The sequence below is a fragment of the Equus asinus genome, chromosome 3, assembly GCF_041296235.1.
Source record: "Equus asinus isolate D_3611 breed Donkey chromosome 3, EquAss-T2T_v2, whole genome shotgun sequence".
Classification (NCBI taxonomy): domain Eukaryota; kingdom Metazoa; phylum Chordata; class Mammalia; order Perissodactyla; family Equidae; genus Equus; species Equus asinus.
Window position 1 is genome coordinate 98317402 of NC_091792.1, and position 15965 is coordinate 98333366.

At 35.0% G+C, this 15965-nt stretch overlaps 1 protein-coding gene across 7 annotated transcripts in view; it reads right to left on the minus strand.

Moving 5' to 3' along the window:
* The window catches only part of CFAP299 (cilia and flagella associated protein 299), a 564819-nt gene that overhangs the window by 329282 nt on the left and 219572 nt on the right, over positions 1 to 15965 (minus strand). The window lies entirely within an intron of this gene.

Sequence of the window (15965 nt, forward strand, 5' to 3'; positions counted from 1 at the left end):
CATAAACAGAGAGACACAAGAATGAAAAGCAGCTGGAGTTGTAGTAACTATGCTTAATTTCTATGACATAGCCTTATTATTCAACTTTTTCTTCAGATCTATGATAACTGGTGCTCCTCCAATGAGGTTTTCAGCAGATATTTGGGCCGGACAAGAAAAGGGAGTAATAAGGAGTAGAATTCCTGCTGCCCCGGGAAACTTACTATAGCAGACACTGTTCTCTTTTCTTCCATAAACATGAAGCCCTAGTGTTACCTGGGCGTATAGCTTCTTGGAATAAAGACTACATTTCCGAGCCTCTCTTGCAGCTAGGTACATCCATGTGACTAACTTTTGCACAGTGAGATCTAAGTGAAAATGATGTACAATTTCTAGGAAGTATAATTAAAGGGGTGAGCGTATACTTTCTCCTGAGGTTGGTATGCAGTAGAACAACTATTGCTCCTACTGCCATCTTGACTTAAATTGGAGGCCACTATTGAGAAAGGAACAGGGTCTCTGACACCTTGGAGCACCAACCCAGCCTTGACTGACACCATCTGGACTTCTGGAATATGAGACTGAAAAGAATTTATATTTTGTTTTAGCCACTGTCATTTTGGGTTTTTTCCATTATTTTTAACTAAACCTAATCCAAACAGATACATTCACCATAAGAAATTTTCTTACCTTTCTGAAAAAAGATGCTGTGGGATTTGCTTGGTGATCAAATTAGACTTTAACCTTACCTGTAATAGTCTAAGAATTTCCCAAAAGACTGTATTATTTATGTAAGTAAAATGAATTACTTTGTTAAATAGTCAGAAAGTTATGTTTTTTAAATGGAAACATAAAATAATGGAAATTAAAATGAAATATAAGATTTAATTTCTATTCATTTACCAACTGATTAATACAAGTCACCACATTTTTCTGAACCTGGGTTTCATGATGGGCTAAACAATCTCTAAGCCCCCTAGAAGTCACAACTCTTGTGATTTAAAATGACCATACTCTCATCAATGACCAAATATTATTAATTTATAATCAGTCTAAGAAATGTGACTATGTTACCAACAATACATTAAGATCATACTATTCCTTTTTTACTATTATTCAAGTCTTACATACACAGACTTACATCATTTCCTATAATCTCTATGAAGAAGATAAATGTATTTTTGTTACATAAATTGAGAACAGAGAGGATAAGGTCTACAACCCCCAAGCTATTTGCAGCAAAGTAAAAAAAGTTATATAAGTAATCAATTATTATACCATGCTACATCTGAGAACCTGAAACTTTTCAGCAAGGGGAAATATTGGAAAAGAGAGTTAATGCAGAGTGTGTGGTAAGGAATTCTTAAATCTTTAACATGCATTACTCTTACTTAACTAGGTTTATTTAACAGTCAGTGACCTGAGAAACCTTGCTTAAATAAATATTACAAAAGGAGTTACTTCCTCAAGAAGTGAAGTAGGTCTGTTACAAAATCTTAGGGTTATAAGTTTTATAAAGGCAAATACTTCATCTTTGTTGTTTATACTCCACTACACTTTCAAAATGGGGTAAAAGTTATATGGATGAGTTAATTTTTACCAACCATGTTTAATCATTAGCTAAACGTATTTATCCAATCACACATGAATGACTCTAAATATATTCTTAATCCTCAACAATTAGGCTACTGGTTTTATGATTTAATTATGTTGTTTGCATATCACATATATTTACATTACTACATTGACATTAGAAGAAAAAGAATAAATAACAGAAGAGAAAAAAATTTGGATAACTTAAAATAGAAACATTTTCAAGAGTTTTTTTTCTGAAGAGTTCACTTATTTTAAAGATGGTAAAGTCTTTCAGTAAATATTTATGACTTATTAGTCATCTTAGAATTTTAAATATAAAATTGGGAGTGCCCTAATAGGCAAAATTTTATTAATTTTTAAGATGCATTCTAATAAGCAGTTTCTGAATAATCACTAAATCAAATCTAAGAATAAATCTATCTTAATAGCAATACGCTTTATCTATCGGACAGCCTTTGTACTAGTCTCTGTGCTAGGTATTTTGCAAATACTTTCAATTATCTTCAAGACAAGGAGGATATGTTTATTTCCACTTCAGAAATGAACTTGATTATAATCAGTTGGTATTTATTTTTTAATCTAGATATTACTGATTCAAAGGATTTATTCTACTATCTTAAAGCCACATAAATATCAAAACATCACATTTACATCACAATATTTTCACATCCTGAAAACAATGAGAATTCACTGGAGAAAAGAGACCTAAATTAGCAGCAGTAGTGGTGGGGTGAAGTACAACCTTCCTCTGGGGGCACCCTTGGAGTTATCAGAGTCCGCTGGTCTTGAGACCTCTACGAAAGCTAATTAGCCATAATCATCCTTCCAGTCTAGACTGGAATTCTGATCAACTGCTCTTTTCAGAGGTAGCTTTGATTTCTTTTAAAGCCAGTGAACTCTGACATAGCCTATATTTCATATTTCTAGAATTTATAAATTCAACTCATTAGCACTTGTTGGAATATGTAATTCAACCGCTCTGTACCTCAGTTACTTGAAATGATGTTTTTCTATACTCAGTTTGGAAAAATTTAGTGGAAAGTAAAGTAAAAAATAGTAGATGAGTAAAAGTTTATTATAAAGATTCGATAATACTATCTTCTTAAGAAACAAGAACACTTATCTATGAAAAAGTAGTTTTCAGAAATAGCTTTACTTTCCATGGATAAGTTTACTGACAAAACTATTTGTGTATATTTGTATGGTCTCAAATAATATAAATTTGCTTTTTTAGAGGCCAAAATGGAAAATTGCTTGCAAAATTGATAAAAAATATGATTTTATTTATCACAATATGTGAATTTTTAGACAATTCATTTGAGTTTTACATAGGGGAAATATATTATTATTATTATGCTTTGATGTAGGGCACTTGTTGTTTTGTCAGAGAGAAACGATCTTGTACATTTTCTCCAGGACAACACAATATCTTTTGCTTTGTTTGTTACATAAATTAGGAGGGAAAAAATCCTACTTTTCCTCAAACAAAGTGTTTTATAAATATCTCTAACACTGGCAAATCTTCACATTCCTTCTCCCAATGTATTATTGTATATTTACTCTGTATAGTCAGCTCAGGCCGCCAGAACAAAGCACCACAGACTGTGGGCTTAAACAACCGAAATTTATTTTCTCACAGTTCTGGAGGCTGGAAGTTAGAGGTCAGGATATCTGCAAGATCTGCTTCTGGTGAGAGCTCTCTTCTCTTAAGCAACTCACTGTGTTTACGCTAGTATCTCATTGTACTTTTAATTTGCACTTATCTGATTACTTTTATGTTCTGTATGTACCTACCGTTTTGTCTGAATTGTATGTCCTCGGAAAGCTACATGAATACCAGAAATTGTACAGATGGAAAAAAGAGCAATCAGAGAACAATTTCAAGTCCTTTCCTTTGAGTGCCAATTCAATAGGAGAATCCACCTTTAATATCTGAGGGATTATTTTTTAAAGATCTAAGAGGGAAAAAATAGTAGAACTAAATCCAGTGTGAGGTTTTTGAGTCTCCTGTCTTTTCTCATAGCTATTCTCAGTGGCTTTTCTTTCTTTTCTTTTTTTATTTAATTGAAATAATGTTCCTTTTGAGTCAGGTCAGTCACGATTACATTTAGTGAGATTTATGATTTAGGAATTTTTATCCTACATAATGATTTCCATGGAATTTCCAGGAGGTCATCAATTTATATTCTAATAACTCTCAGAAAAGGAGAAGATTACTTGAGAAATGAGATTCATTTACTGGTGAGAAGGAATGAGAATCAAATTTCCGTTGAGAAGATAAATGGCACCACTTTCCCCACCCTCTTCTATGTGAAAGAGTTTTTAAATTATCCAATGCACAGTAAAGCTATCAGCATCTCTGGGAAAAAACTTGAACTGTCAGGAGGACGCAGAAGAAAGACGAGAAGTGCTAACATGCACACTGGACAGCTGTTTCTTTTCATTTCTATTCTCAGGAAAACCCAAGTGGGAGTCCTGAAATCTGTGGTATCTTACATCAGTCAAACTCTACTCCCCCTGGATGAAAACATGCTTTTCTTTGAAGGGACAAAATGGGTTGGCCTCTGTGTGAGAAAGTGTCTCTGAACTCCTCGTATTTTGGTACATCTGGCAAGTTCTAGTTAATTTTTAAATATGGTAGGTTAAGATGTTCTCATACTTTAAGGGGGAAAAAACGTTGCTAAGGGAGGAAATAAATGTTCTTAGTCTCTGAATGTGTTTGACTTTATTCTGAAAGTGAATTAAAATGCAACTTTACTTTTACTCTCTTCTACGAGGCAGCTAAATCTTTTATCTGATTTGAAATATACTTCCTAATCTTCTGTTTAAACTTACAGTGAAAGCCAATGAGAAAATAGAAAGCAAGGAAAGTAACCTCTTGTTTGACATGCCTGACAGCAGACTCCTCTCTATCTGTGGTCACCACCCTCATTGCTTCATAGAATGCTGAGCAAATAAGCGTTTGGAAATGTGAAGGTGTTCAGGCTCAATATCTTTACGCTATATACACCTAGTCTCTATGTGTGTGTCTCTAGCTAATGATATTTGAAAGATTCTATATAAGGAGGTGGAGAACTTGATACAATGGAATTCCAGGGAGCAACTCCTCACTAGAGAAAAGCAGTCAAAGCAGAAGCCCATACTACATTTCTCAACAACTCTACAAGGTGGTAGGGATTGTCACACATCAGAAATGGCAGGTACTTGAGTGCTCAGAGCAGAAGAGGATAGGATGAGGGGAGGGACTGTAAGAAACAAGAGGATATCGGTGTGGGACTGCGGGGAGAAAGATACCTAAAGAATACGGTTAGGAAGTCTTACTGTTTGATGTCCTCTGTATAAACCCCTGTGTTACACCTTTAATAAAACTTGCAGTACCAGGAGGCAAGTCTGACCTCTAGTGATAAAGAAAGTTTAGAAAGGATGGGACAACATTAGGATGAGAGACAGAGAGAGTTGGATGGAAGTATCCTAGACTGCTATGTGAGCTAAGGAAGGTTCAGCAAAGCCATATCTATGTCCTTGAACCAAAGTCAGCCAATAAAGAGTTATGGCTCCCAGATATGAGTCCACTTTGATATCCCTACCACATGCAGTCACTGGGGGAAAGCAGGCCATGGGAGATGTAGCCTTGGTGCAAAAGCACAATAGCTTTCAAAGACCATCTGATGGGGCCCTCAGCTAATGATACTCCCTATATGAGATGCAGTCTCATGACAGCCACAATCTCCTTTCATCTAAACCAAAATTCCTGAGGTTCAAAAACACAAACATAATAACTCATTTGCTTGATCACAAATATAGTATCAAAATAAAATTGCCAATATCATTATTAGTAATATGCTTATTGAAAACACTTTAAGACATTTTGCAGATCTTTTCTCCTTCAGGGTATATCCCACAAGGGATAAATGGCCAGAATGCTGTGCTTTAAAGTCACTTCACTTCGAAAATGTCCTTTCTTTATAGCCGTGATACCAGCTAGGTACACAATTAGGTTTATTTGTTGATTTTATTTAAATTTTTAAGATATTTTAAATTGTGCATTATAATTATATAAAAGATTCATAGAATTCTAAAATCAAACCCATAATTTAGAGATTTAGAAAAGTCTAGCTTGTATCTCACTCAGTTCCCTCTGCCCTATTCTATTCCCTCCCTTCTACATAGACCACCATTTAAAAAAAAAGGATTAGCCACACGTTGCTTTTGCAATTGTTATTATTTTTAATACAAGCATATCTAGCTAGCTATGTATTTATTTACATAAACAGTAGCACCATGTAAACATTTATGGCAACCCTACTTTTTCACTTAGCATTATATTCAGGGAATTATAGCACAGTACTAACAGGCATTTTCACTACTCTTTTAGTTGCACAGTACTCCATTGTATAAATATGTCATGGTTTAGTCACTTAGCTACTGATGGTCATTTGGGTTGTGTCCTGTTATTTGCTCTGATAAATATTGCTTCAGTGTATAGCTTTGTGCATAGGTCACTTCATACTTTTGCCAGTATATTTTTAAGATAAATTTCTAGCAGTAGAATTGCTGGTCAAAGAGTACATGAATATTTTATTTTGTTAAATATTATCAAAATCCCCTGCAATGGGATTAGGGCATTTTGCAGTCTTCCCTACCATTAACGGGAGTGTCAGTTTCTGCATAGCCTCATTAACACAGTATGTTGTAAAGCTGTTAGATTTTTGCTGATCTGATAGGTGAGAAGCTGTATCTCAGTATACTTTTTGTATTTATCTTATTATAAGAAAAAGTGAACATACTTTCATGTGTTTAGAGACAATTTGGACTTCTTTTTCTGTGAACTGTATGCTGATGCTTCATTTTTCTATAGCATTGTTGGCCTCTTGTCTATTTTATTCTTTAAACATGAAGAATTTTAGCTCTTCTCTGTGATGGAAGTTGCAAATAATTTCCCAAGTTTTTCACTTGTCATTCTACTTTGCTTATGGTGCATTTTACCAAGAAAATGCTTCACTTTTAGGTTATTAAGATGATTTTTCAATGTTATAAATCTTTCACTTATTGACTATGGATTTTGAATTACTCACAAATTATAGAGGAAATCATCCATGCTTTCTTCTAGAACTTGGTTTCTTTTTTATTTGTTTTAACACTTATATTTCTCATTCCTTGAAATTTACCCTGATGCACTGTGTGATAAATTGATCCACTTTTAACTTTTTAGCTCTTCAGTTATCCCAACACCAACTATTTAAAAGTCTATCTTTATTTTTTCCACTGATTTGAGTTTATGTCTTTATCATATGATGAATTTCCATATGCACTTGAGTCTACTTCTGTGTTTTTTATTCTGTTCCACTGCTTTGTCTGTTCATGCATTAGTACCACACTATATTGATTACAGAAGTTACATGTGTTTTTATATGTTTTTTATTTTATTTTATTTATTTGAGGAAGATTAGCTCTGAGCTAACATCTGCCACCAATCCTCCTCTTTTTGCTGAGGAAGACTGGCCCTGAGCCAAAATCCATGCGCATCTTCCTCTACTTTATATGTGAGATGCCTGCCACAGCATGGCAATGACAAGCAATGTGCAGGTCCACACCTGTAATCCAAACTGGTGAACCCTGGGCCACGGAAGCAGAACAAGGGAATTTAACAGCTGTGCCACCAGGCCGGCCTCCAGAAGTTACATGTTTTGATATCTGGTAAAGCTAGCCCCCCTCATTGGTATTCTTTTTTAGGGTTTTTGTGGATATTCTTGCTTATTTGCTTTTCCCAAATAAATTTTATTATTAAATTGTCTAGTTCCAAAAAAAAAAAAACCTCAAAAACTGACGATCATTTACCAGGATTACTTTAGTATTTCTAAATGTCATAGTTTGTGTTTATAAAGATCGTTGAAACAATAACTCCCATCTCACATGTTCTTTTATAATGCGAGCTTTGCTCTCACTAAGAGGAGGAATCTACTTCTCCTCTCTTTGACCTATATAATATGGCAGGAATGACATTAAAAATGCCTGAAAGCTCCTACTTTTGAACTTTAGGGAAGCCAGCAACCATGTAAAAAGTGTACCTACCCTGAATCTCTTATATTATATGGAAGTATAAACTAGCTAGATGGTGAATCCACATGAAGAGACATAGATGTTTGGCCATCCCCTAATTGTTCAAGCCATCCCAGCTGAGAAGATACATAATTGAATAAGCCATCTTGGATATTCCAGCCTCAACAGATACCACATGGAGTAAAGATAAGCTAGCCCCACAAAGACCTGCCCAATTTGCAGAAACAATGAATAAATTTTATTTTTATTATTATTATTATTATTATTATTATTATTATTATTATCATCAACCACTGAGTTTGGGGTGGTTTGATTTGCAGCAATAAATAACCAAAATAGAAATGATAACCATTTTCTCCTTAGCCACATTTGATGGATTACATTGTTTCCTATCTCCTACTGAATCACCCTTGTATTCCTAGAATGAACTCCACTTAATCGTGATGTATTAATTTCTAATGCATGGTTGGATTTTATTTAAGATTTTTACATCATTCATAAGCAAGTTTAATCAGTAGATGTCTTTTTAGGTATAAAATTTGTAAGGTTTGTGAATTCATGTTAAACACACTTCATAAAATAAATTTCAAAGTTTTCCTGCTTTTTCAATGCTCTGAAATTGTCTAAGTAGCATCTAGGACAATCTGATGTTAAAAAGTTTGGTGGAGAAGTGACATCAGCATCATGACAGAGTGAGCTCTTCCCTTAGACTCTCCCCCATAAGATACAATGAAAAGGACATTCACAAACAAACAGAGGACATTCACACAACACAAAAGACACCTGAGAGACCCATGAAGCCATATGTCTGAAGGTGGAGGTGATGGACCCCACAAGAGGAAGTGGAAGGAGGTGAGGGGATCTCCTCTCCCTCCCCCAACAGCAGTGACCCAGGCCACGGGACCACATGCAGCTCTGAGAAAGGAGAGGGGAGGGCAACTCTCCTTGGGAATATGTTCACTTTCCAAATTCCCTCACAGCCCATGGGAAGCCCCACACAGAGATGGCTAAGCTATTGCAGGGGTGTCTCAATCAAGTCAGCATCCAGAAGAGAAGATAGCAAGGGCAGACCGAGAATGACACTGGGATCACGAACAAAAGAAAGTGCCTCTCCTCCCCCATGGCTCCAGTGCAGCTGGTCAGGCAGCTGGTCTGGCCACCGCATACATTAGAAAAGCAATAGCTGTGAGCAAGTGAGATGAAACTGCAAACAGATCCTACCAGTATAGATTCTAAGGACAGTCACAGCTGCCAGGGTTCACAGCCGGCACAGAATACACAGCTCCTGAAATCCCCACCCACAGTGGTGGAAGGTGGAATCTGTGACCAGATACCGTCACTATGTAAAGACACAAATCCATGCCATCAAACAATATGAAGAAAAATATTAATAATCCAGACCAAAAGGAAAATGACAAGCACCCAGAAATCAATACTGAAGGCACAGAAATTTACAATCTAAATGACAGAGAATTCAAAACAGCTATCATAAAAAACCTCAATGAGTTACAAGAAAATACAGACAGACAGTTCAATGAAACAAGGAACAAAATTAATGAATGGAGGGAATTCGTCACAAAAGGCATTCAAACTATAAAGAAAGACCATTCAGAAATATTGGACATGAAAAACACAACAGATGAGATGAAAAATCTGGACTCCCTGAATAACAGAGTTGATATTGTGGAGGACAGAACTGGTAATTTAGAGAACAGAAATATAGAAATGCTGCAGACGGAGAAGGAGAGAGATCTAAGACTAAAAGGAAATGAAGAAACTCTCTAAGAAATTTCCAACTCAATTAGGAAATGCAAAACAAGAATTATAGGTATTCAAGAGGGAGAAGAGAGGGAAAATGGAGCAGAAAGCAAGTTCAAAAACATAGCTGAGAAAATTCCAAACATGGGGAAGGAGTTAGAAATACAGTAGAAGAAGCTAATAGAACTCCTAGTTATATCAAGGAGAAAAGACCTTCTCAAAGGCATACAGTAGTGAAACTGGCAAAAGTCAATGACAAAGAAAAAATAGTAATGGCAGCAAGGCAGAAGAAAATAACTTACAAATGAAACCCTATGAGGTTTTCAGCAGATTTCTCAGCAGATACCTTACAGGCTAGGAGAGAGTGGAATGATATATTCAAAATTCTGAAAGACAAAAACTGTCAGCCAAGAATACTCTAGCCAGTGAAAATATCCTTCAGATGTGACGGAGAACTAAAAACTTGTACAGATAAACAAAAGCTGAGGGAGTGTATTGCCACAAGACCTCCTCCTACAAGAAAGGATGAAGAAGGCCCTCATACAGGAAAAAAAAAGAAAGGGTTTACAAAGCCTTGAGTAAGAAGATAAATAGGCAGACAAAATTTAAAAATTGCAGCTCTCTATCAGAACAGTTAGCAACAATTAACTAAAGCATTAAAGTTAAAGGGAAGGAAGACATCCAAAATAAATATAGTCTCATCATTTTGACCACAAACTCACAACACAAGATGGAATAAGCTGTGACAAGAACAACTTAGAAGGGGAAGCAGAAAGGGATGGAATTGCCTTAGACTAAGGAAATAAGAGGCTATCAGAAAATGGACAATCTCATCTATGAGATTGTTTTATACAAACCTCATGGTAACCAATAAACAAATAATCAGAACAGGGACACAAATGATAATTAAGGAGAAAACGATCATAGAGAACTACCAAATTGATTTGGAAGTTCAAAACACATGGGAAAAGAAACAAGGGAAGTACAGAACAAATGGAAAATGAGAGATAAAATAGCAGCATTAAGCCCTCATATATCAATAAGCACTCTAAATGTAAATAAGTTGAATTCTCCAATCAAAAGACACAGAGTGGCAGGATGGATTAACACACAGAACCCAACAATATGCTGCCTCTAGGAAACACATCTCAGCTCAAAAGACAAACACAGGCTCAGAGTAAGGGATGGAAGATGATACTCCAAGCTAGTAGCAAAAGAAAGCAGGTGTTGCCATACTTATATCAGACAAAGTAGAATTCAAGGTACAACAGGCAAGGTGGAGAGGTAGTATATAATGATAAAAAGGACACTCCACCAAGAAGAAGTAACACTTATAAATATATATGTACCCAACACAGGAGCACCAAAGTATATAAAGCAACTATTAACAAACCTAAAAGGAGATATTAACAACAACACAATAATAGTAAGGGACTTTAACACCCCACTTACATCAATGGGTAGATCATCTAGACAGAAAGTCAACAAGGAAATAGTGGATTTAAATGAAAAACTAGATCACATGGACTTAATAGATATATAGAACACTCCATCCAAAAACAGCAGAATACACATTCTTCTCAAGTACCCATGGAACATTCTCAAGGATAGACCATATGTTGGGAAACAAAGCAAGCCTCAATAAATTTGAGAAGATTGAAATGCTATCAAGCATATTTTCCAACCATAATGATATGAAACTAGAAATCAACTATAAGAAAAAAGCTGGGAAAGTGACAAAAGTGTAGATTAAACAACATGCTACTGAACAAACAATGAATCATTGAATAAATTAAAGGAGAAATCAAAAAATATCTGGAGACAAATGAAAATGAAAACATACCATACCAACTCATATGGAATGCAGCAAAGCAGTCCTAAGAGGGAAACTCATAGGAATACACACCCACCTTAACAAACAAGAAAAATCTCAAATAAGCAACTTTAAACTACACGTAACGGAATTAGAAAAAGAAGAACAAACAAAGTCCAAAGTCAGAAGAAGGAGAGAAATGATAACAATTATAGCAGAAATAAATGAAGTTAAGACCAAAAAAACGTAGAAAGGATCAATGAAACAAAGAGCTGGTTCTATGAGAAAATAAACAAAATTGACAAATCCTTAGCCAGACTCACTAAGAAAAAAGAGAGAAGTTTCAAATAAATAAAATTAGAAATGGAAGACGATAAATTACAACAGATACCACAGAAATACAAAGGAGCATAAGAGAATACTATGAAAAACTATATGCACACAAAGTGGATAATCTAGAAGAAATGGATAAATTCTTAGACTCATACAAGCTTTCAAAACTGAATCAATAACAAATAGAGAATCTGAATAGACCAATCACAAGTAAAGAGATTGAAACAGTAATCAAAAACCTCCCAGAAAATAATAGTCCAGGACTACATGCCTTCTCTGGAGAATTCTACTGAACATTCAAAGAAGATTTAATACCTACCTATCCTTCTCAGAATATTCCAAAAAATTGAAGAACATGGAACACTTCTTAACACATTTTACAAGGCCAATATCACCCTGATCCCAAAGCCAGACAAGGACAATACAAAGAAGGAAAATTACAGGCCAATATCACTGAGGAACATAGATGCAAAAATCCTCAACAAAATATTGGCAAACTGAATACAGCGATACAATAAAAGGATCATACACCATCATCAAGTGGGATTTATACCAGGGATGCATGGATGTTTCAAAATCCACAAGTCAATCAATGTGATACACCATGTTAACAAAATGAGAAATAAAAACCATATGATCATCTCAACAGATGCAGGGAAAGCATTTTAAAAGATTCAACACCAGTTTATGATTAAAACTCTCAATGAAATGGGTATAGACAGAAAGTACCTCAACATAATAAAGGTGATATATGACAAACCCACAGCCAACATCACACTCAATGAGGAAAAACTGAAGGTCATCCCTCTGAGAACAGGAACAAGGCAAGCATGCCCACTCTCACTACTGTTATTCAACATAGTACTGGAGGTTTTGGCTAGAGTAATTAGGCAAGAAAAAGAAATAAAAGGAATACAAATAGGTGATGAAGAAGTGAAACTCTCTCTGTTTTCAGATGACGTGATTTTATATATTAAAAACTCTAAAGGATCCATTGGAAAGCTATGAGAAATAATCAACAACTACAGCAAAGTTGCACGGTACAAAATCAACTTACAAAAATCAGTTGTGTTTCTATATTCTGGTCATGAACTAGTAGAAAGAGAACTCAAGAACACAATCGCATTTATAGTCGCAAGAAAAACAATAAAATATCTAGGAATAAATTTAACCAAGGAGATGAAAGACCTATACAATGAAAACTATAAGACATTATTGAAAGAAATCAATGATGACATAAAGAAATGGAAAGACATTCCATGCACATGGATTGGAAGAATAAACATAGTTAAAATGTCCATACTACCAAAAGCAGTCTACAGATTCAATGCAATCCCAATCAGAACCCCAATGACATTCTTCATGGAAATAGAACAAAGAAGGCAAAAATTCATATGGAGCAAAAAAAGACCCTGAAGAGCTAAAGCAATCCAGAGACAAAAGAACAAATCTGGAGGCATCACAATCCCTAAGTTCAAAATGTACTACAAAGCTATAGTAATCAAAATAGCATGCTACCAGTACAAAAACACACACAGATCAATGGAACAGGATTGACAGCCTAGAAATAAAACCACACATCTACAGACATCTAATCGTCAAGAAAGGATCTAAGAACACACAATGGAGAAAGGAAAGTCTCTTCAATAAATGGTGTGGGAAAACTGGACAGTCACATGCAAAAGAATGAAAATAGATGATTATCTTTCACCACACACAAAAATTAACTCAAAATGGATCAAAGCCTTTAGGTAAGAGATGAAACCATAAAAATACTAGAAGAAAATATAGGCAGTACACTCTTTTTACATTGGTCTTAGAAGGATCTTTTTGAATGCCATGTCTACTAGGACAAGGGAAACAAAGAAAAAAAAAGAAGTGGGACTTCATTAGACTAAAGAACTTCTGCAGGGCAAAGAAAACCAAGAACAAAATCAAAAGACAATCACAAACTGGGAGAAAACATTTGCAAATCATATATCTGTTAAAGGGTTAATCTCCAAAATATATAAAGAACTCACACAACTCAACAACAAGAAACCAAAACACCTGATCAAAAACTGGGCAGAGGGTATGAACAAACATTTTTCCGAAGAATATATACATATATACAGCAGGCACATGAAAAGGTGGTCAACATCACCAATCATCAGTGAAATGCAAATCAAAACTACACCTTACACCCGTTAGAATGGCTACAATCACTAAGACAACAAATAACAAATGTTGGAGAGGATGTGGCGAAAAGGGAACCCTCATGCACTGCTGGCGAGAATGCAAACTGGTGCAACCACTATGGAAAAGAGCATGGAGATTTCTCAAAAAATTAAAAGTACAAATACCATACAACTCAGCTATCCCCATACTGGGTCTTTACCTAAAGAACTTGAAATCAACAGTTCGAAGAGACTTATGCAGCTCTGTGTTCACTGAAGCATTATTCACAATAGCCAAGACATGCAAGCAACCCAAGTGCCCATCAACTTATGATTGGACAAAGAAGATGTGGTATATATACATACAATGGAACACTACTCAGCCAGAAAAAAAGAGAAAATTGTCCCATTTGCAACAACATGGATGGACCTTGAGGGTATTATGTTAAGTGAAATAAGCCAGACAAAGAAAGACAAACACCATATGATTTCACCCATATGTGGAAGATAAACTAACACATGGACAAAGAAGACAGTTTAGTGGTTACTGGTGAGAAGGGGGTTGGGGGCTAGCTACAAGGGGTAAAGGGGCACATTTATATGGTAACACAAATAATAATGTTTAACTGACAAATAATAATGTACAACTGAAATTACACAATATTATAAAGTACGATGACTTCAATCTATACCGTGGCTGCTTTTGGATAGTTGTGGTTTCCTAGAAAATTTATCTATTTCTTCTAATTTATTTTTATAGTGTTGTGTAAAGTTGTCAAGTTTTCGGCTTTAATAGTTATATCCCTCCTAGTCATTTCTCATTTTACATAAATGTAGTTTCTCCCTTTTGTCTTAATTGGGTTAGCTAGTGGTTTGACTATTTTGTTAATTTTTTTCCAAAGAGCTAGAATTTGGATTTCTTATTAATTCTACATTTTTCTCACTCACTTATTTTGGATTGTTAAATTAATGTCTTCCTTTTTCTTTTAGGTGGTAGTTTGTAGTCCATTTTCTACTTTTCGAATTGGGTGCTTAATCCATTTATTTTTTTTCTTTTCTTTTCTTTTCTTTTTTTTTTTCTTTTTGGTGAGGAAGACTGGCCCTGAGCTAACATCTGTTGCCAATCTTCCTCTGTTTTGCTTGAGGAAGATTGTCGTTGAGCTAACATCCGTACCAATCTTCCTCTATTTTTTGCATGTGGGACACCACCACAGCATGGCTTGATGAGCTGTGCATAGGTCCATGCCAGGAATTCAAACTTGAGAGCCCCAGGGCCACTGAAGCAGAACCTGTGAATTTAACCACTACATCACTGGTCCAGCCCCTATTTTTTCTTTTTTTGGTATAATGCTATATATTTTTTGATTTCATGCTACATATTTTTCTCTGAAGACTGCTTTAACTTTATCCCATAGATTCTGATAGCTATATTTTCACTATTCTTATTTTTAAGAGATACTGCTATTTCTTTTTTTGTTTCCTCTTTGACCCAAGAGTTATTTAATTAGATGATTTTTAATGTTCCACTTTAAAAGACTTTTTTATTGTTGTTGTTATTAATGCCGTTTTATTGACTTATGGTCTGATAATGATCATTGAAGTTAATGGGTTGTGAAATTAATTAAAGAGATTTTTTTGGGAAGTGTGCATGTGTGGACAAGACATAGCGCAATTTGCAGAATGTTCCATGTGGCCATAAGAGGTGAAGTCTTTGTTATCAGAGTTTAGAGTTGACTATATATTTATATAAATACCTTATTAATTATATTGTCTTTTATCTCTTGAGTAAATATTTGTCCACTTTCTCAGTTCTGGTTTGAGAGAACTGTGTTAAAGTCTCCTATTATTACTGTTTTCTGCTATTTATCATTTCCTCTACTGTGGTTTCTGCTTTATAAATTCGTGTTGTTGGGTAATTAATTGGGCAATTATTAATAACTCTTATTTCTACACTTTCAAATTATGGCTTTAAGCACTATAATTTGTCCTTTATTGTCTGTTAATGCTTTTTGATTTGAATACAGTTGGTCCTCCATCTCCAAGGCTTCCACATCCACAGATTCAACCAGTGGAGGAGGATCCAAAGGACTATGATGATTGCATCTGAACTGAACGTGTACAGACATTTTTTTCTTGTCATTATTCCCTAAACAAGGTAGTATGACAACTATTTACACAGCATTTACATTGTATTATATATTAAAAGCAATCTAGAGATGATTTAAAGTATACAGGAGGATGTGCATAGGTTATATGCAAATACTATGCCA